This window comes from Bos taurus, chromosome 6 (genome assembly GCF_002263795.3).
Source record: "Bos taurus isolate L1 Dominette 01449 registration number 42190680 breed Hereford chromosome 6, ARS-UCD2.0, whole genome shotgun sequence".
In the NCBI taxonomy this organism is placed as follows: Eukaryota; Metazoa; Chordata; class Mammalia; order Artiodactyla; family Bovidae; genus Bos; species Bos taurus.
This window is the reverse complement of record NC_037333.1, coordinates 66,963,673-66,989,323: the sequence shown is the minus strand read 5'-3', so window position 1 is coordinate 66,989,323 and position 25,651 is coordinate 66,963,673. Positions and strand designations below refer to the sequence as shown.

The 25,651-nt window shown below is 42.5% G+C and overlaps 1 protein-coding gene across 6 annotated transcripts in view; it reads left to right on the top strand.

Annotated features, from left to right (window-relative positions):
* Positions 1-281: 281 nt before the first annotated feature.
* Positions 282-25,651, top strand: part of TEC (tec protein tyrosine kinase) — a 170,000-nt gene continuing 144,630 nt past the window's right edge. For 4 of the 6 annotated variants that reach the window (XM_002688249.7, XM_059887759.1, XM_005207976.5 and 1 more), the window contains exon 1: positions 282-319. The gene's annotated coding sequence lies outside the window, so the exon portion shown is untranslated. Of the gene's footprint in view, positions 498-978; positions 1,058-25,651 lie in introns of all 6 variants that reach the window. The other 2 variants (XM_005207977.5, XM_059887760.1) reach the window with 2 other exon arrangements.

Sequence of the window (25,651 nt, the reverse complement as noted above, 5' to 3'; positions counted from 1 at the left end):
GGGCAGGAAGGAGGAGGTTCCTGCGTCCAGGAAACACCAGGGACGTTCCCGCGACTTCCCCGAAACTCCCGCTGGGTCCCGGGAGTCGGAACGCGTAAGCGACCCACTCCCACCTTCAGTCTCAGAACCGCAGCAGAGCAGTGGGAACAGGTCGCCGCCGGCCTCCCGGAGCTGGAGGCGGAGCCCTCTCGGGCCGGGCGGTCGCCGGGCCGGCCGGGGCGGGGAGAGTGGAGGAGGGGGCGGGGCTCCAGGCACAGGACTCCGCGGCTCCGGAGGACTTCAGTGTCCCGGGCTCCGCGAAGCGGTGTACTCCAGCCAGGTAAGGGCGCTGCGGGCCGGCGGGGCGGCCTCGGGCCTGCGCCACTCGGGGCGGGGAAGGGTGGGTGGGGATGTGTGCGGCGAGAGGAGGGTTCCACCAGGCCAGAGGCTGACTCTCATGGAACCAGGAAGGATTTTCTCTACCCCGCGCGGCCGTGAGCCGGAGCGCGCCGCCCCAGGTGAGGACCCCCCGTCCTCTGCGGGCTACGGAGGGACAGGTGCGCGTCCCGGCGTAGCCGCGCCTTCCGGCGGCCGCAGCTTCTCCGTCCCCTGGGCTCCCGCGCTGGCTTCTCCCGAGGAGCGCCCGCCCCTTCTCCTTTAGAGTCTTGGGACCGAGGCCGCCCTGCAGCAAATTCAGCGTTGGGTTCACTTCCAGCCTCGCCGCGGACTTCACTCCTCCTCTCTTCTTGGGCAGCAGCGAAGTCTTGATGCGAGAGTTGGCAGAATCGACAGACTTTCCACGGTTGCATGTGTCTGAGTGCCTCTCCCATCCAGCCTCACGATTTTAAATCTGGGAAACTGTGTTTGAATCTCGATAGCAGGGAGTCGGTGAATACATGTGTTGGGGAAACTAGGGCCTTGACTTGGGGGTGTGCGCTTTCCTTCGGATCCTAAATTTCCTTTTGGTTTGATTTTGTTTTTTTTTTTCCTCCATGGAAGAACAAGTTGCTGTATATCAGATTCGGAAACAGTCTCATCTGTTGCCATTCTTTGGAAACTGGAAGACTTGATTAGAAGGGTAGGTCTCAGTGTTAAGTTAGAGCAACAGGATGACTGGTGGCTAAGTGGGTTTGAAGCTTATCCAAAATAGTTAAGTGTTCTGAGCATATACCCTGTGTTTTTCCAGTGAATGCCCATTTTTTTCCTCTTAGGAAATTCTGAGAATTCACTTTTTTTTCTAGATAATTCTTCCCTAAAGAGCTAGAAAGAAGGAAACACTCCAACAAACCCGTAGGTTTCCCAAGTAAGTTTAGGATTTAACAGGTTGGTTTGTGATACTGGTAGCTTAGTTGTTGAGAATCACATGGAGTCTCATGATTTATATGGAGAATAGAAAATGTGTATAACAGCCTCCTTAAGTATTTGAATTTTTTTTTTTTTTTTTTGGTTTAGGTACATTTTCATAGTTTAGGGAAAAGCCATACTTTCCCAATACTCCAGTTAATCTGATCAGTATATTCTTTTGTCAGTTCTAGATGCTTACTGCATTTATGTTAATGATCTTGATTCTTCTCAGAGGGTGTGTACATTTTGGTTTGTAGAACTGTATAGGGCAAGCGTTGCAAACACATGGGAATCAGTGTTGTTTGATTGGCAAACCTCTAGTTTGCCACACACAGGTTCTTGAACTAGAATTTTCACATCTTCCAAAACAGAAAAAAAAAAAAAAAGAATATTAATATATGTTCTAGCACTGTCAACCTGTTCCTTGCTTATTGTGTATCAAAATAGTCATCATATTTTGTCAGCAGCTAGTCACTCAAGGGCAGAATCTATGTTTTATCAAATCATAGTGAATCTCAAGAAAAAGGCGATCTTTGCTTCCTAAGCTGACCCTGGACAGGATGGCTGGTGGCATTGTGGCTGTGTCTGGCCACTTTTTGCTTGGGGAAGAGTTGCTGGTAGAGACCTTCCTTTGTGTGTACAGAGCGCTGGCAGCCTGAGCCTTGCGCTCCAGGCATATCTCTACCTACAGGTTCCTCCAGGTTGACCTGGTTGGTGCCTCCCTTCCCCACCCCAGCTCTTCCAGCTCCTTGGCTTCCACCCCACTCCACTGCTCCCTGGGATTCCACCCCTGGAGAGAATCATTTTCTTGTTCAGGGCAGGGATAGTCCACGTAGTTGACAGGGCTGTTGACTCTCAGCTTGGTGCATAGATGCTGTTGATGACGGGGCTGCCTGTTTCAGAGCCCTTACTATGTTCTTTTATCCAGTCGACTCAGGCAAAGTGGAGCAGCTGATCACTGTGAAGGTGAGCTGCCTTAGCTGGAGTAACTGGAGTCTGCTAGAAAGGAGTGCAATTGGTCCATGGTCCCTGGCAGTTCTAAAATTATCCTGTCCCAGGAGATTATGCCTTGAGACTAGCTATGTTGAAAAGAACCCCAGAGGAGAGAGGCATAGCAGTTTTCACCTACAAGCATGCCTCCACCCAGGCTTGCCTTTGCATCTCTGCTCTGGCTCAGCCAGTCCTTCTTGAATTGGATTATAACTATTAACTTTCCCACTAAGTCTGACTGTTCAGAGCTCAGATGACCACAGCTGCATGGTCTAGATGTAGAAAATGATATTTTCTTTTGTTTAGGTGAAACAAGGCTGGAATTTCCCAAACAAATTGTTATTAGGGAAACAGAGCAAAAGCAAATAATAAAAGGGCACAGAAGCCTCTATGTTTTTTGTTTTGTTATATTCTTCTCTTTCTTTTTAGTTTTAGTTTTAAACTTTTAATCCAAGTTACATGTTTCCCTCTCCAGAAATAAACACTTGTGATTCCCTGAGCTGGTTATTTTGGTATTTATTCCTTGTAGGCGATACTTGTAGTTGCACTTTTCAGTCTGAAGGTTTATCTGTTCACTTCCCGCTGTGGAAGATGATGACTTGGTTCTCTTTTTCCCTCTGACCCCCCATCTAACCATAGCTTCCTTATTTTCCTATCCTTGCTATAGTTAAATAGTAATTAGATCAATATTCATAGCCAAGCCAAGTACAACTTCTTTTCTTCAGAGTCAGTAATTGCTTTGTTTGTTCACTGACTTAGCTTTTTATGTACTCATCATTAATTTTACCCAAAACTTTTGAATAGTTTTCAAATTCTTCCCTTGGATGCATCAGGTATTCAGTCAATTGCATTTTCCTCGAAGAAGGTGTCCCTGAGCCTCCTGGCTTGCTCTAGTCTGGACTGGCTGCCTTCTACATATGGGCACAGAGGTCACCCTGAGGACCTCCGTTTGTCATCATCCTGGGAATCCTCATCATTTCTCTCCTGTATCAGTTCTCCTGTTACCCGCGGCACATGCCTTTCTCATCTTTGCGGACTCCTTTGTCTTGGTGTAGTCCATCCTCAATAAGTTTCCTGGTGAAGGCTGCATAGGATGTGTATTTTGTTCTATTTAGTTTATTGATTTGTGTTTTGTCTATTCATTTAATAGCAAGTGCTGAAAATATGTTTACCACTGTAAATTGATAGTTTATCTGGCTGCAGATTGATAGGATGGAAGATTTGAAGGCATTGTCTCATCATCCCCTCCTGGATTGTGGTGTTGCTGTTGAGAAATTCAGAGTCCTTAATTGTTAAGGAATCTTAACAATTAACAATTGTAAAATTGTTCTGATTTCTTAATTTTGTCTGTAACCTTTCTACACACCTGCTGTTTGTAGAAGTAAGTTTATAGAATTCCTTTCTGGAAGTTGATAGAATTTTCTCTTGGCCTCCATAGCCTGAAATTTTCATGTGTGCTATGATATGGGTCTGTTTTCATCCACTGTTCTGGGTTCTTCCAGTCCAGAAATCTGTGTCTTTCAATTTGGGAACTTTTCTTGAGTTATCTTATTGGTCATTACTTTTTCTCTATGATGTCACTTTCAGAAAATTATTGTTGAGATACTAGATATTTTGGGCTGGATACTAGATATTTTCTTACCTTTTCTTCACTCTTATCTGTCTTTTTATTTCTTGTTTCTATTTTGGGTGAGATTTTCTCAATATTATCATGAACTCCTTCCACTGAGTTTTTCATGAGTGTAATCAGTCATATTTTAAATATTTAAAATTAAAACCTTTTTGTTCCCTGAATATATATACATATGTATTTGTGTGTGGCTTTTGTATTTCTTTCTTTCTTGATTTTGTTTCATGGTTTCAGTGTCTTATCTTTCTGAGGAGTTTTGTTTTTTAAAGCTTTTTCCTTCCTCCACAGACTGTTTCCCCAGGTTGCTATTGTCTGTCTGTTTAGGTCTTTACCTTTTGTGTTAGAGACTTTCCTTGCATTTCTGATATCCTACATTGTCTACTCATATCTAAATGGGGAATTAAAAAGCTAAAGATATAGTGGGTTTGTTGACTGGGAAATTCACTATGGGGTGATTTGGGGAGACTCTGATGTTAGTGCCTCTTGGGCTGGTGAGGGTGCTCAGAAAAAGCTCTTGCAGTCTTTTTCCTGCCTGATGGGAAGAGCTTGGCTGTCAGGGATCTGGGAGCTAGGTGGAGAAGAGGCTGATTGTCTCAGCATCTGCATGTTCATGTAACCCCTCCATGGTATTAAAACACCTGAGCTGTGGCTGACATACTCCAATACAGAGACCTTCTGTTTTCTGCCCTCTTTGCGGGTAGTTACATGTTCCTGTAACTCCTCTGGGGGAAGAGGCAGGGGAGAAACTCCAGGAGACCTGGGAGACCTAATTGCGTCCTTAGGAGGCTTTCAATTTTCATTTTCGATCACCCCTCCCCCTACAGAGGATGCCATCGTCTTGACTTATTTAGATTGCAAGGAGATCAAACCAGCCAATCCTAAAGGAAATCAACTCTGAATATTCACTGGAAGGACTGATGCTGAAGCTCCAATACTTTGGCCACCTGATCCGAAGAGTCAACTCATTGGAAAAGACCCTGATGCTGGGAAAGATTGAGGGCAGGAGGAGAAGGGGACGACAGGATGGGATGGTTAGATGGGATCACCGACTCAGTGGACATGAGTTTGAGCAAACTCTGGGAGATAATAAAGGACAGGGAAGCTTGGCATGCTGCAGTCCATGGGGTTGCAAAGAGTCGGACACCGAGAGACCGAACAACAACAATTTAGCATTTTGAGATTCCATGGTATAAATCAGGGTGGATCTTGGCTTCCCTTCACCCCACCAAAGTATTTTTACTGTTGTCTCTTTTCTCATTCTCTCCATCCTTGTGGGTTTGTCCCTCAATTTTCATTTTATTGGACTCTCAGGCGGGAGAGAAAGCAGAAGGTTTGTTTACTCTGCTCTTAGTGCCTGAAGTGTAGCTTTCTTGATCATCCCTGCAAAGGGACTAGTGTGGTTTAGCCACAGCAGTGTGCTGGCATTTTTCCTACCTTTACCCAGACTAAGCATTTTCTTTTATTTTTAATTTATCTTTTTTACTTTTTGGGTGCACCATATGGCATGTGGGATCCTAGTTCCCTGGCCAGGGATCAAACCTGGGCCCCCTGCACTGAAAGCACGGAGTCCTAACCACTGGACCACCAGGGAAGTCCCAGTAAACATTTTCTAACCAGCCTGCGTGTATTTTCTCACCCAGCCCAGTTTAGGCCCCTCATTCCTTCTTATACCACGCTTAGGATCTGCTACCAGTTGATTCCAGGAGTCATAGGAAGCAAAACCCCTCTCCAGCCCTAGCTTGAGTAGGTATAGCTTACTGTTCATAGAGCCTTGGTTCCTGCTTCTCAAATTGGCTTTGTCTAGGAGGACTCATTATGTCCCCTTGTCCTCTTAGTGTTACACTTTTCAGTGAAACTCAGCCTCTATAAGTCTAATGTTTTAAGCTGAAAGATGGGCCTGGTGTCATTGGTGATCATGTGATCTCCAGTGGAAATTATCATATGTCCTTCTGGAGGCATTTATCACATAGTTGCCTGACCAGCAGCAACATCCTCTCTTCCCGTTTCAGAGCTCACGCCTTTTCTTGAAATGGGCACCAAGTTCCTGTTTCTGGCTTGGATGAGCAGGGATGACGGACTTACCCTGCTCCTCACAGATGATCACAACTTTCCCAACCCTGTTTAACCAGCTGAGACATTCTTCAGGCTCCCTTAATGCAGTGTGATCTTACAGCTTTCTATCTCAGTAGCTTGACAATACCAACATGATTTTCTGGTTACGCATAGAGGAGTGACGCAAGAGTTAGCTTCCACTGAAGTAGGAAGAGTGTTGATCACACACCACCTTATCTGTGTAGAAAAGGCAAAGCTCTATGCTCTCATGATGGTGGCTATGCATTGGGAATCCAGAAAAACCAGTGCTGCCAGTTGCTACAGTGGAGCAGATACAGCAGTCATTCTGAAGGATGACAGCAAAGGATAGGATGGTTAGGAAACACTCAGTTGGAACTCACTAGGTACCATTGTGAACAAAAGCTTGGCCAAGGGGAATACCTTCAGTTTTCATTCTTCCCTCTGTATTTCCACAGAGGTCCTTCCCTTTTTCTAAACAGAACCTTTGAAGACATTGCAACATCTTTTTCGAAGCAGCATACCTTTTCTTTAATGTGCTGAGTAATTCATATAAGTTCTTCTTTTTGTCTTCTTAGCTGAAATGCGAACTCTCCCAGGTTAAGAGTGCATGTCTAATGAATACTAGATCATTGTATCACATGAATTTTCCAGATAATTGTCAACACTTGATAGTTATATATATACACACACACACACATATATATATTGTTATAATTATCCAAGTTGTATCCAATAGTCTATATTCACTAAATTCTTTTTTAATCTATTATATTTTTATTTTTTCAAACTTTTTATTTTGTATCAGTATAGCTGATTAACAAACAGTAGTGTATATTCACTAAATTCTTGATAGTACTTTCACTTCTCTTTGGCTGAATAGACTGAAGCCGTACAGTATTCAATTTAAGTATTCCCAAGTATATTATTTAGAAATAATCCTGATTGAAAACATTGAGAGGACAACATTAATTTTACTTATTATTAGTTGTTTTTCACCCATATATTTCTTAGCATAGTGTCGTGATTGTCTTGATTTTTATAGCTAAGGGGAGTAGCTTTGGAAGAGGAAGGGAAGTGTGTGCAAATTAGGTTTCAAATCCTCTAGGTTTTACATTTCTAAAAGAGGAAGATTTCTCTGGATTTCAGCAATATTTCATATATTTTTCCTTTGGTAACTATAGGCCAACTTTAGGTTGAGAGCTTTGGAAATGCTTAGCTACAGAGTATCAAAATGAAAAACTTTACATCGTCATATACTACATGAAAGGCTTATAAAGTAGAACTCTGTCAAGTATCTTACTTCCTTTACCTTACGTTTTTGCAAAATTCTAGCCTGATTTAATAGGGAAAACTTGTAATGTCTCTTCTCTTTATTCTGAATAGAGTTCTAATAGTGTTCTTCTGTTAGCTATTTCTTTGGAAACTGTCATGTCCTCAAGTATCCCCCAATATTAAGTTTCAGCCACAACTTGTGAGATTTCCACATGACATTTCTGCTTTATTGACTATGCCAAAGCCTTTGACTGTGTGGATCACAATAAACTGTGGAAAATTCTGAAAGAGATGGGAATACCAGACCACCTGACCTGCCTCTTGAGAAATTTGTATGCAGGTCAGGAAGCAACAGTTAGAACTGGACATGGAACAACAGACTGGTTCCAAATAGGAAAAGGAGTATGTCAAGGCTGTATATTGTCACCCTGCTTATTTAACTTCTATGCAGAGTACATCATGAGAAACGCTGGGCTGGAAGAAACACAAGCTGGAATCAAGATTGCCGGGAAAAACATCAGATATGCAGATGACACCACCCTTATGGCAGAAAGTGAAGAGGAACTCAAAAGCCTCTTGATGAAAGTGAAAGAGGAGAGTGAAAAAGTTGGCGTAAAGCTCAACATTCAGAAAACAAAGATCATGGCATCTGGTCCCATCCCTTCATAGGAAATAGATGGGGAATCAGTGGAAACAGTGTCAGACTTTATTTTTTTGGGCTCCAAAATCACTGTAGATGGTGATTGCAGCCATGAAATTAAAAGACACTTCCTCCTTGGAAGGAAAGTTATGACCAACCTAGATAGCATATTGAAAAGCAGAGACATTACTTTGCCAACAAAGGTCCATCTAGTCAAGGCTATGGTTTTTCTGGTAGTCATGTATGGATGTGAGAGTTGGACCGTGAAGAAAGCTGAGTGCCAAAGAATTGATGCTTTTGAACTGTGGTGCTGGAGGAGACTCTTGGGAGTCCCTTGGACTGCAAGGAGATCCAACCAGTCCATTCTAAAGGAGATCAGTCCTGGGTGTTCTTTGGAAGGACTGATGCTAAAGCTGAAACTCCAATACTTTGGCCACCTCATGCGAAGAGTTGACTCATTGGAAAAGACTCTGATGCTGGGAGGGATTGGGGGCAGGAGGAGAAGGGGATGACAGGGGATGAGATGGCTGGATGGCATCACCGATTTGATGGACATAAGTTTGGGTGAACTCTGGGAGTTGGTGATGGACAGGGAGGCCTGGTTTGCTGCGATTCATGGGGTCGCAAAGAGTCGGACACGACTGAGAGACTGAACTGAACTGAACCCCAAAGTTAAATTGTGGTTTTTTTTTCCTACATAGTAGTGATTTCAGTGTTTATTATTCTGCAAATAATTTAAGCACGCAGTAGAGTTAGTTTTGGAGAAGGCAATGGCACCCCACTCCAGCACTCCTGCCTGAAAAATCCCATGGATGGAGGAGCCTGGTGGGCCGCAGTCCATGGGGTCGCTAAGAGTCGGACACGACTGGGTGACTTCACTTTCACTTTTCACTTTCATACATTGGAGAAGGAAATGGCAACCCACTCCAGTGTTCTTGCCTGGAGAATCCCAGGGACTGGGGAGCCTCGTGGGCTGCTGTCTCTGGGGTCGCACAGGGTCGGACACGACTGAAGCGACTTAGCAGCAGCAGCAGCAGAGTTAGTTTTTACCATTGGGATTGTTTTTGTTTCATAGAAGGCAGTTGGCTTTCTATTTTATTTTCCTGCCTTGAGTAATAAAAATGCTTGATCCTTTAAGCATGCAGAGAAAAAGAAAACAATTTAACTGAGTTTTGAGTGCTGTTAGATATGTAAGTTTTAGGTATGAATGCTTTTTACTTTTTTAAAATGATATTCAGCTTATTTGTCACAAATTTAAGCCAGTTACAGAAGCAGTGCATTAAAGAATTCTTGTTCATAGATTCTGGAATCATAGCTGAAGGTTTTTGAGGCTCAGCTGGTGACACATCCCGCTTTCCTCCCCCAGACCAAGGATGGAACTCTGCCTGCCACTAGCATTCCTCAGCTCTCAGTGTGCTTTCTGGACTCTCCCTGCCATCATTAAAAAGAAGTCATTTTATAGAACTTTATATATTCATTGTTAAAAAATTGTGAACAATAGTGAAGCTTGCAAAAAAGAGATTTAAAATAACCCCCAAACTGTTCCAGAGAGAATCTTGGTAAACTCCCCTCTCCATCATCTTTATCATCATTTGACTTTCTACAAATCTTTAACAACTTTCTAGAAAATAACTAACCAAAGGAGCATTGTGTGCAACCATTTATGTAACTCTAAATTCGATAATCTTTACATGTATAACACATATATAGATACATAAACACACACATATGTGTGTGTGTGTATATATATATATATATATACACACACACACATACTTTATGAGATTATACTTAGACATGCTGTTCTTTGGGTAACAGTTTTCAAAATAGGCATCTTCTTATAGGAATAATTATCATTTTTAATAGCCTTTTGACAGTCTGTCTTGTTAATATGCAATGATATTTTTGAACCACTCCCCAATTGTTGGACATATTTTTTGTTTGTCTTTAAGTAAATAGTGTTGCTTTATCTTTTTCCCGTTTGGGAATTGTTTTCTCAGGAAATATTTTTCAAAATACCACTCTGGGATTAAAGGATTTCTAGTTTCCATTAATCATTGTCAGCAGGTACATAATAATAGTTTGTAAAAGCTCACTGGCTATATAAAATTTCCATTACCTCTTTTTTGACCTTTTGGATCCATGGTATCTCTTTTGGGTGAAGACATAAGGTTTATCTGGAGTTCTTGAGGCCATGCCATGTACCCAGTTGTAGGTCAGATAGTAAAGCTGGAGTAGCCTGACAGGTTTATTTGCGGAGACTGTGTTCTTGTTGATAAATGTCTACAGCCTCTTTATTTTGTTGGATGTCTGATAGGAAAAGTTTCCAGGGATCAGTAACAAAATGTGGAGGAGTTGTAATGAGATCTGTGAAACTAAATTTGTCTTTAGTATCTGGTCTAGGGTTCACGGAAGTGGGGAAGGCATTATATGTTCAGTAGGGAATTCCGACTTTCCCACCCATTTCCCCATTACTGGACTGCATGAGGAAGTAGGAGGGGCAGGGCAACCAGTAACAGGAGAGAATTTTGTAGTAATGCAGTTTCTTGATAAAGAACTGGAGCAGAGTGAATTCCTATTCAGATCCCTACCCCAACTCCCCGCAATCTCTCAGTCTGCTGTGTAAAGCCTAGGCTAGATTTCTAAGATAGCCATTATGTGGTATTGTGTTCCCAAGCCTCAGGTTTTCCATCTATTAAACAAAGCATAATGACACCTAATTAACAGTCCACTTCAGAAAGATTCATGGCCTAATGCTTGTAAAAGACTTTGAGCTTTTCCCAGAGTGTTTTATATACATTCGTGAGTAATGAGATGGCCTGCTCTATTTAGCAAAGGACATCTAAATTATGGGTTTCCCAGGTGGCACTAGTGATAAAGAACCTACCTGCTAAGGCAGAAGATGTAAGAGATGTGGGTTCAATCCCTGGGTTGGAAAGATTCCCCTGTGGGAGGGGATGGCAACCTACTCCAGTATTTGTGCCTATAGAATCCCATGGACAGAGGAGCCTGGCAGGCTACAGTCCATAGGTCGCAAAGGGTCAGAGATGACCGAAGCAACTTAACACATGTATATTATGCCCATTTTACAGATGAAAAAAGTGAGCCTCATAGAGGATAATGCCTTGTTGAGAATCAGACGATAAATTTAATGTGGTGTCTGTGGAATTTTTCTTGGTCTTTGTGGAAGAACTGACTCATTTGAAAAGACACTGATGCTGGGAAAGACTAAAGGTGGGAGGAGAAGGGGACGACAGAGGATGAGATGGTTCGATGGCATCACGACTCAATGGACATGAATCTGAGTAAACTCCAGGAGTTGGTGATTGACAGGGAGGCCTGGCGTGCTGCAGTCCATGGGGTCGCAAGGAGTCAGACACGACTGAGCGAGAACTGAACTGAACTTGTGGGACGAGTGGAATCTAAAACAAATTCTGCAGAAGTTTATGTGTTGGGAAAGTGGATTTTACAGTTTTTAAGCAGATATAACCTTTTGCTGGGATAGGCTACTCCTTTGTGAGGAGGAATCGTGTTTGACAAATTCTCTAGAGTTCTTGAGGAACATTGCATAGTTATGGAAGCTAGGGATAAACTGAAAAGACTCCACACAAAGGCCATTAAATAAATTTAGTCAGAGGGAGGCTGGGAGAAATATTTTTAAAAGTCAGGAATAGGGAGGGGACTGGAAGACAGAACAGAGGTTAAGCATAGATGGACATGTCTGAGATTACAAATGTGAGAAAGTTAGTTTATTTATTACTATTTCTAAAGTAAAACATGTAGAAGAGGGAGAACACAGTGTAAACTCCCAAGTTTACAGTCAACCTGAACCTTTTGGGACATAAGAAGCCAAATTGCTGGTCTCAAGTTCATGCAAAATGTCAGGGAAGTAGTAAAGAAAGCATTTAGGTAAAATGAATCCGTCTGTACATACAAATGGATGTTCTAGTTTACTCAAGAATGAGATTCAGGTATTACTGTCAATTCTTAACTGAAGACATTGATTCACTGTAGGATTTGGAACAAAAAAGCTAGCTACATCTTAGCTGTTGTTACACATAATTCAGAAATGCTACCTTACCAGTTTTCATGATCCTTAAGCATGTAAGATTGTTTCATCAATGTACCTTAAAAACATAATGGACTTAGAAAAAAGCAATATATTAATCAGCAGCATAGAGGATTGAGTAAATAATTCTGTGCAGTTCTTTTGTCTAGAAAGATAAATGCTGAGGAGACACGTGGACATGGTGTACCTTCTTAAGCCATGGCAACCCAAGCTCTGTTGTACAGGAAGAGCTTTCATTTGCACCTTCTTTATTTCCAAATAATGCTCCAGTGGCCCCCTTGTAGTTAACTGAGCATGTAAGATGTGCCAGACTCCATGCTCAGTTCTTTACATTGGATTATCTCATTTAACCCTCCCAACAATCCCTATAAAGTACACAAGATAATTTTGGGCATTTTTATAGATGAAGAGCCTGAAGGAGACTTGGGAAATTTGGTTACGTGGTAGAGCCAGAGTTCAGAACAATACAGTCTGACTCCAGTGTACTCTGCAAGCTCTCCTGAGCTACACATACTGAGCTACCTGCTTGCCCGCTCCCTCTGTTATTTTCCTTCCTGGTCAACAGAGTTGGAAAACCTGGAAGAAAACATAGAGATCTGCTTCAAACAAAACTAAAAGCAACCAGCTCCCCTGGGTATCATTCCAAGCCCCTTCGCACTATAGGTCCTAAGATGTCTTCACAGCAGCACTGATGAATAAAAATATTTTGTGAGGGACTTCCCTGGTGGTCCAGTGGCTAGGACTCCATGCTCCCAATGCAAGGGGCCTGGGTTTGATACCTGGTCAGGGAACTAGATCCCACATGCCACAACTAAAGATCCTGCATGCTCAACTAAGACCCATGCAGCCAAATAAATAAATACATATTTTTAAAAAAGAAATATTCTGTGTGCCAGACATGTAATTTAGAAGTTTCTAGTTGCCACATTAAAAAAAAGCAAAACACAACAAGTGAAATTAATTTTAATAGTATATTTTGGGTAACTCAGTACATAAAAAATATTTTACCATATAATCATATAAAAGTTATTAATGTGATACTAGAAATAACTCAGGAACTTACTATGAGCAATACAGTATAATACAATGCAGTGCAATTCAGTAGAATATCTTATGCAGTACAGTGGATAAAGTAAAATGTAATCCTATCAAACAAAGTTAGGAAACATATTTTACACCACTTCAGTTTTACATTTTAAATTAAAATTAATTAAAATGAAATTTAAAAATTAGTCCTCAGTTGTAATAGCCACATATCAAATGCTTAATTGCTGTTTGTGGTGAGTGTCTACCATATTAAATGGAGCAGCCCCATAGCAAAAGTTACTCTCTGTCTCCAAAAGCCTGGAGACTCCAGATTCTCTATCCCTCCTATTCCTTGATCCCTTCAAGCCCCCATGTCATCTTCCCTGCCTATACCCAGGGCTACCATGTACTGTTGTGCAAGTTATTCACGGCAAAACTCTGGGATGTCATTCAGGTGGACAATTTGGTAGATGTGTTTACTGTGAGGATGGAAGTGAAGTGTCTAAATGAAGAGACATAATTTCCTAATTCATGCAAAGGCATTTTTTGGGGAGGGGGCAGTGGTTGCAGTCCTTGTATACCTTCCTAGCATTCCAGCAGTGGGGCCTGACATTTTTCTCCTGTATGCTCAGGACTCTTCAGTGTTCACAGCCTACGGCTAAAAGTAGGGAAGCAGCTTCAGTCACCCTCTCCTCTCCCCAAAATCATGTTACAAAGCCATAGTCATTTTTCATGGTAGTTTACCTTGGAGCCATGTGTCTCACTCACTCATCACTCTATCCTCAGTGGCTGGCACATAGTATATAGGTTCTGAACACATTCACTGATTTGAATTATCATCTCAGAGTTCATTCAGGGCCCCTGTATTGTAGCCTGAGTTGCCCTTAATGAATCTTGACCTGAGGCTGATTTATCCAAGTTTGCTAACCTGGCTCTCTCTCTCACCAAGTCACAACTAATCCTTCATGTGGCGCCCTTGTTCTGAATAATAATTGTCATGATTTTTATTATTACTGATAATAGCTACTATTTATTGATCCGTGTTCATCAAGCATTATGCTTAGCAGTTTATGTGCGTTATTTCATTTAATCTTTCCAAACATCTCTAGAAGGTAGGTACTGTTTTATAAGCAGGAAACTGAGGCACTGAGAAATTAAGTAATTTACTTGAGGTCACACAGGTGGCTTAGTGGTAAATAATTCACCTGCAATGCAGAAGACACAGGAGATGTAGATTCAATCCCTGGGTCGAAGATCCTCTGGAGGAGGAAATGGCAACCCTCTCCACTATTCTTGCCTGAGAAATCTCATGGACAGAGGAGCCTGGTGGGATACAGTCATGGGGCCCCAAAGAATCAGACACGGCCGAGCGGCTGAACATATATACATACACAGCTAGTCAGTGTCAAAACTGAAATTTAAAACCAGTTCTGTCTGACTTCAAAGTCCTTCTAATGGTTTAAGTGACAAAACTGGGCTTCTCTTTTGGTATCTGGGGCCTGACTGACAAGTCACTACACTGTCTTTGCCCAGACTTCCTTCCTTTGGGGAACTTTCTATTCACAGTCCATGTAGTTTGGGTGGGGTTGACACCAATGCCAAGGATGGTCATGTGACTCAGCTTTGGCCAATCTGAGAAGTTCCTCCTTACCTGGCCAGGTGATTGGTCAGAGGTGAGCACATGGCCTAGATTCACTCACTCAGGCTCTTTTTCTGGTTCAGTTTAAGAGAGGAGGCATTTTTTCCCCCTCTGGGATTTTTAGGCTGCTGAAGTAATGTAACCTAGAACTTCTGGTGGCCATCTTTCTACTACATGGAGGCAGCTGTTTGAAGGAGGAGGGAATGAATGAGGCTGACACGCAGAGAGAAGTACCAAGTGGTGGTGAGAGCACAGATTGCAGCATTTGAACCCCAGCATTCAGATGTGCCTGAAGCATCCAGGACTTCTTGGTTATGTGAGCTAATACATTCCTTTTTGCTGCTGTTGTGTGTACAAATCTAGTTGTTTGGAATTGAAAATGCTAACTAATAGACAGACTAGAAGATATTTTTGTCGTGCATTTCCTGTTGCCATTCTCTGTCTGACAGCTAGATGAATTCACTACTTCTTGGGCCTGGGTGCCTACTGTGGTCTGCTCTATGCTTGGAGGTCTTTGATCCCTGTAGACCCTGTACATATTCAGCTTGTTTCTTCCCTTTTCAGTCTGTGAGCCCTGCCCCCATGAAGGGAGATTCCACACCCAGCCCCTCCCTGGTACTCCCCCCAATCCACTACCCCTGTGGCACAGCCCACACACGGAGATGTCAGTTGTGCCATGAGTGGAACATTAGGGAAATCGGATCTTTGTAGACATTAGAACAATTACTCATCAACCTACGTTTGAGTGTTGATCAAAGATTGTTGAATGCTTAACTCATCTGGCCCCTGACACTCTGGGATCTCAGCCAGTTTAGGCCAGAGCGTTGCCTCTTATCCCTAGTTTCCTTGGCTCCCAGCCTTTCTGATTAGCTGCCTTCTTATGTATTCTCAACTCCCCTGTGATTCTGAGCTTCCAGCCTTCTACTGGCTTCCTGCCCACATCTTTCCGGTGGCCCTCTGAGGGCATTGTTCCATTGTGAATCAGCATTCCCACAGCCCAGCCACACAGAGTGAGAACACTCCCTTCTCTGCAGCTGGCTCTTCTGTAGCCTTCTCCTGGCTTCCCTTTGTTCCTTCCAGGACATGTAAAAGCTTTTCTCCTTTAGCATTCAAGCCATTCATGCAAATACCCTTCTGATTTCTCCTTTTGTCACTGACCTCATGGTCATGCTGCTTGTTAGACTCACCTGGTTCATGGTTTTCTCTCCCAACTCTGCCGTCTCTGCATTCATCTGTACAACTAGCTTTATATATCTGTGATAAGTTGTCCAGTTGCCTTGAGGTACTTAAAGGGAGTAGCTGATTGTGACCAGAGTGGTATATCAGGGACACTCCTTAAAAGAGATTACCTGTGATCAGGACCTTAACAAATGGGCCGGATTTCAACAGGTGCTCTTCTAGGCAGAGAGAACTCAAACAAAGGCGTGGGGAAAGGAAGACATCTATGTCCTTGAGCTCTTGGAAACAGATGGTAGGATGGGAAGAGGGAACCCAGGTAGAATTTGACATGATGATATGTAGTTAAGATTAAGGAATAACCCAAAAGAGGATCCAGTGTGGAGAATGCAAGCGACGGACCAGCCTTTATCATTAAAGGGAGAAGTACTTTGAAGTTTTCAGGCATAGGTTGATAGTACAGATTATAAGATAAAAACCTGTTAGGTTGATTATAAAAGGAGAAGAGTTGTAATTAAAGCAGTTGAAGGAAGTTCATAGTAAGACTAAGGATGTAGAGAGGGTGGGTGGTAGAAGAAAAGGTGGGAGAATCTGTGGAGCAAACTGGTTGTGAGGGTGCTGGGAGCAGGCAGAGAAACCAGCAGGACATCTGCTTCTTAGGAGATGGGAGAGATCGAGGTCTGCTTGGTGATGGGTGATTTAGAGGTACAGGATTTGGTGTGAAACAACCGTGTACTAGATGTGAATCAAAGTACAATTGGCCTTTTAATTATCTTATGTATTAAGAGTAAGATGTTTATATCATGATGGTAAAAACAATTTAAATTATGTAAGCTTGGGAATTCCTTGGCAATCTAGTGGTTAGGACTCCATACTTTCACTGCTGGGACCTGGGTTCAGTCCTTGGTCAGGGAACTAAAATCCTGTAAGCCACACGGCATGGCCGAAAAAAAAAAAATTGTGTTAAGGTGTTTCTCAAACTGTTCTGTAGAATACTACAACTCTGGGAGATGTTAATCAGGTTCAAGGGAAACGGAATGAGTTCTGTGATCAAATAAGATTGGAAAGTATTCTATATGATTCACAGAGCCTATTCATGTCTTAAGAGGTTCTGTGAAATGCACACAGGGAACCATTTAGACATTGATTAACCCTGATTTCCCTAATAAATTTGTCCATTTCAGCAAGGATGTGGTCAACACACTGTAATAGTATGATCTTGCCACTGTGCTGGCCACTGGTCAGTAAGAGAATAAAATCAGCCCACGTGCCTGCCCTTGTGAGAGTGTGGCCTGGTATTATCTGACAAGTTCATAGTGTTCTGAAACAGTTTGGGAAGCTTTGAGTTAAGGTGTGTAGACATTCTTGTTTGTGCTCTGGAGTAGAGTGGAGTGATTTTTAAAACAATACATATTTATTTATTGGGTTGTGTCAGGCCTTGGTTGTGGCACTCAGAATCCGCAGTCCTCCTTGTGGCATGTGGGACTTGCGGAATCTTTAGGTGTAGCATTTGAATGCTGTTAGCTGCAGGGGGTGGGATCTAGTTCCCTAACCAGGGTTTGGGGCTTGGAGTCGTGGCCACTGGCCCACCAGGGAAGCCCCTGAGCAGCTTGCTTGCCTCCCGTCCCGTCTCTCTGCCTCCATGTCTCTCTGTCACACCGGTATCTCTACTTTTGCATACTGTTTCCTGCCCCTTCTGCCTCGGGGATGGACAGAGCTGATGACAAGCTAACTTTCAGTTCTGGGAAGCTGGTGACTTGCCCAGGGTGACCCAGCTAGTTAGTGGTAGAGCCAGAACCCAGCTCTTCAGGCTCTAGGTCCTATGCAGATTCCATTCTTGGTGAGAAGGGACAATATGGAATGCCTAAATATTGAAAAAAAATTAGATAGACTCAACAGGTTGAGTGAGATGAGATACTATGGATTATGCCAGTTTAATCAATATCAGGGCTGATTTAGATATCACCAGCACCACCACCATCGTCATCACTAATGTTGAGTAATTACTATGATCCATGTCCTGTGCTAAGCACTTTACATATATTTAATTTTTACAACAACTCTGTGAAGTAGTAATTATTACCCCATTTTATAGATGAGGAGGCAAGCTCAGAGAAGTAAGTGATATATCCATGTTTACATAGCTAGGAAGCAACAAAGCCAGGCTTCCATTCTAGGCTGTTTTCAGAGTCCACATGCTTAACTTCATCTTCTATTAGGTGAGTTTTTTTTTTCTGCTTCTAAAATTCCTTCTCAGAATCAGTCTGTCTTTTCTCCCTTGCCATTTCAGCTTGCCCAGCCCATTCTCTGTGTGAAAAACTTGATTTCAGAAAGGATCTGATCTTTTATTTATTCCATGTCAGGTAACATTCATCAAGTATTTAATGGGTGCTAACTGTGTGAAGGAACTGTTTTAGGAGCTGAGGATCCAGTGGTGAACACAAGACTAGGTTCCTGCTTACGAGGAAGTTAGAGTCAGTGTGGAGGTCGCACGATTAAAAACAAATAACAGAAATCCTGCGTAGTAATAAGTATGATGCAGAGAATTAAAATCCTTATTTTAATTTAATCAGGGTGACTGATTATTTTAGATTGTGTAGTCAAGGGAAGGAGGGTTTCCATGGTGGTTCAGCGGTAAAGAATCTGCCTGCCAATGCAGGAGACACAAGTTACATCCCTGGGTCAGGAAGATCCCCTGGAGGAGGGCATGGCAAGCCACTCCAGTATTCTCGTCTGGAGAATTTCATGGACAGAGGAGCTACAGCCCATGGGGTCGCAAAGAGTCAGACATGACTTAGCGACTAAACAACAACAGTCAAGGAAAGGTCTTTTGGTGAAAGTGGCATATAGGTTGAATTTGAGTTACAAGAAGTTATTGGTTAAGAGTGAGCAAGAGAGAGCAGGTGGAATGATTTTCTAGATAGAGGTAACATGATTTGCAAAGACCACCTCCCCCCAACATGCCATGGATTTGCTATGTGTAAAGGACAGGAAGAAGGCTTTTGTGGGTTGACACATAGTGGGCCAGGGAGAGAGTGGTACTGGATGAGGTTGGACAAGTAGGTGGTGTCCTAAATTAAGAGATTTTTAGTCTGAGTTCAGGGAATCCATTAGAGGGTTTAAGCAGAACTGAGGACATAAGCTGGTTTATGTTTTTAAAAGTTTGTGTTGATTGAGACTTCCCTGGTGGCACAGTGGATAAGAATCCACCTGCTGAAGCAGGGGACATGGGTTTAATCCCTGGTCTGGGAAGATTCCACGTGCCTTGGAGCAGCTAATCCTGTGTGTCCAACTTCTGAGCCTGTGCTCTAGGGCCCATGAGGCACAACTACTGAGCCCGTGTGCTGCAACTGCTGAAGCCCGTGTGCCTAGACCCCGTGCTCTGCAACAAGAGAAGCCACGGGAATGAGAAGTCCAAACACCACAACAAAGAGTCGCCCCCCACTCTCTGCAACTAGGGAAAGATTGTGTGCAGCAACGAAGACCCAATGCAACCAAAAAAAAGTTTGTGTTGATTGATGAATAGAAAAAGGATTGTAAGAAGATGAGGAAGGAAGTAGTGAGACCTAACAGGGGGATATTGCAATAGTCCTGACAAGGGATGATGGTGTGTATATCAGTTATTGCCACAGTAATGCTGTGTGACAGATATCCCCATAAACTTAGTGACATACAGAAAAAAGGATTATTTTTGCTCAGTCAGTGGAATGGTTGCGTAATGCGGCTCTTCTGGGCCAGGCTCAGCTGATCCTGACTGAGCTTGCGCATGTCTGTGATCAGCTGTGGGTCAGGTAGGCAACTCTGCCATATTGCCTGCTTTTCCTGATATGTTTGGGAGGGCCAGCTGGTTGCTGATTGTCTAGGATGGCCTCAACTCAGATGGCTGGGACAACTCTGCTCTCCTCTGTGTGGTGTTGTTACATGACTCTATTCTTATTCTCTCATGGTCATAATAAAGAAGCAAGAAAGGAAGTAGAAATGGGCAGGCAGATTTTTAAGCCTTAGCTGGTGTTCCATTTACTACTGTCACATTGGTCAAGGCAGGTTATTTGAGTACATCGACAGCTACTATGAGGGGCATTGCCAAAGAGCAGGTATACAGAGAGGTATGAAAAGATTCAGGGAGGCATTACAATAAGAGCCATTAGTGCAATCAGTCTGTTGCACTAAAGGGAAAAGTATGGAGTCTTGAATATTCATAGGATATTGGAATATTTTGGAGCCTGGTGGCTCAGTGGGAAGGAGTCCACCTGCAATGCAGGAGATGTGGGTTCGAAGCCTGTTTTGGGAAGATCCCCGGGAGAAGGGAATGGCTACCACTCCAGGATTCTTGCCTAGAGAATTCCATGAACAGAAGAGCTTGGCATGCTGCAGTCCATGGGGTTGCAAAGAGTTGGACACGACTGAGTGACTAACACTTCCACTTCCACAGTCAAAAGAACATGCTGATGGATTAGAGTTGAGGTATGAAAGAGAGGAATGAATCAATGATAACTCTTAGATTTTTGGCTGAGCAGCTGGGGAGATGGTGAGGCCATTTATTCAGACATCAAAGACTAGATAAAGAGCAAATTTTCGGGGACTATATAGCACTCCATTGTAGCCATGTTACATTTGAGATACTTGCTAAATATTTAAATAAAGATATCAGGATTGCAGTTGGATATATAAATCTGAGGTTCTTGGCAACAGGGCTAAAGATGGAGATGTCAGGGTTATTACCACACAGGTGGTATGTCAAGCCGTGGAACTGGATGAGGCTGCCTCCGAGAAGGATTCATAGATGAAGAAGCAGAACAAGCCCAGGGTAGAGTGCTGGTGCACACCAGTGTTCAGAAGTAAAGGAGGAAAACAGAGGTCAGCAAAGGAGACTGAGAAGGTTCAGCCTCTAAGATTGGAGAAAAATCAAGGAGACTTTGGTGTCACAGAGAACCAACAGAAGCGAAGCATTTCAAGGAGAGAATGGTCAGCTGTGTTAACACTGTTAGGGCAGCAGGGGAGAGAGACTAGAACTGGGAAGTGATCACGGGTTCTGGCAACAAGGCTGTTCTTGGTGATTTTGACACATGAAATCTTAGTGGCCTGATGAGACAGAAACGCACCTGGAGCAGTTTGAGGCCAGCACATGAGTTGAGGAGCAGGGATAGCAACCCTAATCCTGTCTTTCAAGAGCTTTTGCTGTAAAGGGACTCAGGTGATACGGTAGTTGGAGGTGACTGTGGGTCAAGGCAGAGGTTTATTTTTGGGAATGTATGTGATGCTTCTGTACCAAAGGGGATGATCCAGTAGAGAGACATCAGGTACACCAAAGAAGGGAAAGCTACAGGCCACAAATGTTGGAGATGGCAGGAGAGGACGGGATTGAGAATTTAGAATAATTAGTGTGTTACCTTCTTCGGGGGTATTTGGGTACTCTGTTTTATTTCTAATTTTGGAATGAAACATTTACCATTGAAGTGAATCGTTTCAGCCAGGGTAAGGAAGAATATGAGTTCTGCTGTAACACTGGGCAGAGGGAATGCGTCTGTATTAGGCTCATTCAGCTACCATCGTAGAGGAGAGATGCAGAGACTTCTTTGGAAGTATTCTATTTCTGTAGGTGGTGCTCAGTGTTTCTTTTTTCTTTTTTTACTTATTTTTATTTTTCGGCTGTGTTGCCTGACATGTGGGATCTTAGTTTACCAACCAGGGATTGAACCTCTCCCCCTGCGGTGGAAACATGGAGTCTTAACTACTGGACTGCCAGGGAAGCCTTCCACGTTTCCTATAATGATAGAAAAACTGATAAATTCAGTTTCTTAGATTTTGATATGGGTAGCAAGTTTGGCACTTCTTGAGCAAAGCTAGGGAGGGAATGTGAATGACAGTGTCCAGATTCTTATAACAGTATGACTTGATGTTTTGATCAGTTCAGTAGATTGCAGACCAGATATGCATTCTGTAATTCCAGCTGGGAGATAAAAATTGCCTTTTATACTTTTTAAGATAAGGTAACTTCAACTTTACCTTTTGAACCATGGTGTTGGAGAAGACTCTTGAGAGTCCCTTGGACTGCAAGGAGATCCAACCAGTCCATCCTAAAGGAGATCAGTCCTGGGTATTCATTGGAAGGACTGATGTTGAAGCTGAAACTCCAATACTTTGGCCACCTGATGTGAAGAGCTGACTCATTTGAAAAGACCCCGATGCTGGGAAAGATTGAGGGTGGGAGGAGAAGGGGATGACAGAAGATGAGATGGCTGGATGGCATCACCAACTCAATGGACATGAGTTTGGGCAAACTCCAAGAGTTGGTGATGGACAGGGAGGCCTGGCATGCTGCGGTTCATGGGGTTGCAGAGTCGGACATGACTGAGCAACTGAACTGAACTTCAACTTGAAACTATAATATAAAGCAAATATATTAAATGAATGGTAATTTAAAATGTATTTTGTAGAAGTTCATGTGTACATTTGATGATATTTAAGCAACTATTTTCACCAGCCTTCCTGGAATCTGTGCTCTGTGTGTGGTGGGGTGAGGATGGTGGTGTTGAAAAAAGTAGTACCCTGTCTCAGAGTATCTTCCCAGTCTTCGAAGATTTTTGTTCAGTTGCTGTGAATCTGTTTTCCTATTTCACTGATTTAAAATATTAGTGCTTGTGCAGTTCATATTGTGAACTGAGAACCACATCAGTCACCACTCTGTTTTTTTATTGCTTTCTGATTTGGTGGAAATAATACTGAAAAAGACATCTGCTAGGGCCTTAGTCGGAGAAGACAATGGCAAGCCACTCCAGTACTCTTGCATAGAAAATCCCATGGATGGAGGAGCCTGGTAGGCTGCAGTCCATGGGGTCGCTAGGAGTCGGACCGACTGAGCAACTTCACTTTCACTTTTCACTTTCACACAATGGAGAAGGCAATGGCAACCCACTCCAGTGTTCTTGCCTGGAGAATCCCAGGGACGGCAGAGCCTGGTGGGCTGCCATCTATGGGGTCTCACAGAGTCGGACGCGACTGAAGTGACTTAGCAGCAGCAGCAGCAGCAGCAGCAGGGCCTTAGTAATTCTTATATATAGCAGTCTGTTAGTTCAAAGGACTGTTAGTTCAAAGTTAGCAGAAATATTAGGAAGTCAAGAAGCAAGACGTAAATCAGATGAAGTCAGAATCTCAAAATGTAAATGCTTCTAGTGTGAAGCTGTAGATCTTTGGAATTGTTGGTGTTTTCTGTTATCTTAGATCATTCAGGAGGGTGTATCTGAAAATACTTAGCCTTCAAAAATTTTTACAGCAAATATGTTGATTATTATATTATTAATGTAATATTTACATTTCTTTCACATGTTGGAGAGTAAGTCTGAATTTCATTTAATTTTTATTGAAAATGAGCTTAAGCGCGTTTATCAGATATGGCTCAAGGATCATATCTATTTACCTAATTCTGTACTCGACTCTTCTTTCTTTTTTTTGGCCATGCTTTGTGACTTATGGGATCTTAGTTCTGCCACCCATTTCTCCTGAGGTGCCGTGGCTGATAGCCTGCAAGTGCTCAAAATGTGAGTGAGGCCATTCTGGACATTGAGCAGAATTGTTCCCCTGACAGAATCAGGAGGAAAAATACATTTTAATTGTTTTCATGTTCATAATTACAGAATGGGGTGTATTTTGCTGGTGGTTTTTCTCATCAGAAGCTAATGGACACAGCTTCCAGTGCTGGTGGACGTTTCTGCTGATGCTGTGTTGGGCTCATCTGGACACAGTGTGGCTGTGTCTTCTATGGAACATTCAAGGCTAATTTTGATTATATTCAGTTTCTGTTGTATGAACTGATGTGAGAACCAACTTCCATATAAGTTTTGCTTGGTTTCACTCTGTTTTATTCCTTCCTTCTGGTTTGTGATTTCTCCTTCTACTTTTGATTCTCATCTGTATGTTATTTACATATTGTACATTTATATTTTTCTTAAATTTTTTTAATTGAGAATAAATTCAGGTAACCACCATTTGAACCAACTTGAAGAGTACAATCCTGTGGTTTTTAATATATATACAATGTTGTATAACCACCACCACCATCTAACTCCAGAAGATTCTTATCACTTAAAAAAAAAACTGTACACACCCACCCTACCCCATTCTCTCTTCATTTCAGCCAAACGATAGTCTACTTTCTTTCTCTATGGGTTTGCCTGTTCTGGACATTTCACATAAACAGTGTTCTGGTCATTTCACATAAATGGAATCAATATAATGTGGCCTTTTGTGCTTGGCTTCTTTTACTTAGTATAATATTTTCAAAGCTCATTTGTGTTGCACTATGAATCAGTACCTCATTGTTTTTTTCTGGTGGAGTAACATTCAGTTGTATGGGTTTATATATATCTCCATACATCAGTGTATGGACATTTGGGTTGTTTCCACTTTTTGGCTATTATGACTAATACCTCTATGCGCAGTAGTTTATAAGCCTCTTTGTGAATATATGTTTTCAATTCTCTTGGGTATGTACTTAAGAGTGGAAGTGCTGGGTCATAGCTTAACTCTATGTTTAACTTTTGAGGAACTACCAAACTGGTTTTCACAGTGGCTGTATCACTTTACATTCCTACTAACAATGGATGAGGGTTCCCATTTCTCCATATTCTTGTCAATCCTTATTTTCCTTTTTTTGGGATTATAACTAGCCTAGTATGTGTATAGTAGGAACTCCTTGTGCTTTTGATTTATGTATTCCTAAAAGCAAGACAGTTCCAGAAAAACATCTGCTTTATTGACTAAGCCAAAGCCTTTGACTGTGTGGATCACAATAAACTGTGGAAAATTCTGAAAGAGATGGGAATACTAGACCACCTGACCTGCCTCTTGAGAAATCTGTATGCAGGTCAGGAAGCAACAGTTAGAACTGGACATGGAACAACAGACTGGTTCCAAATAGGGAAAGGAGTATGTCAAGGCTGTATATTGTCACCCTGCTTATTTAACTTAATGCAGAATGCATCATGAGAAACGCTGGGCTGTATGAAACACAAACTGGAATCAAGATTGCTGGGAGAAATATCAATAATCTCAGATATGCAGATGACACCAACCTTACGCCAGAAAGTGAAGAACTAAAGAGCCTCTTGATGAAAGTGAAAGAAGAGAGTGAAAAAGTTGGCTTAAAACTCAACATTCAGAAAACTAAGATCATGGTATTCAGTCCCATCACTTCACGGCAGATAGATAGGGAAACAGTGGAAACAGTGTCAGACTTTATTTTCTTGGGCTCCAAAATCACTGCAGATGCTGACTGCAGCCATGAAATTAAAAGACACCTGCTCCTTGGAAGAAAAGTTATGACCAACCTAGACAGCATATTAAAAAGCAGAGACATTACTTTGCCAAGAAAGGTCTGCCTAGTCAAAGCTATGGTTTTTCCAATAGTCATGTATGGATGTGAGAGTTGGACTGTAAAGAAAGCTGAGCGCTGAAGAATTGATGCTTTTGAACTGTGGTGTTGGATACGACTTTTGGGAGTCCCTTGGACTGCAAGGAGATCCAACCAGTCCATACTAAAGGAAATCAGTCCTGAGTGTTCATTAGAAGAACTGATGTTGAAGCTGAAACTCCAATACTTTGGCCACCTGATATAAAGAACTGGCTCATTTGAAAAGACCCTGATGCTGGGAAAGATTGAAGGTGGGAAGAAAAGGGGACAACAGAGGGTGAGATGGTTGGATGGCATCACCAACTCAATGGACATGAGTTTGAGTAAACTCTGGGAGTTGATAATGGACAGGGAGGCCTGGCGTGCTGTAGTCCAGGGATCTCAAAGAATTGGACATGACTGAG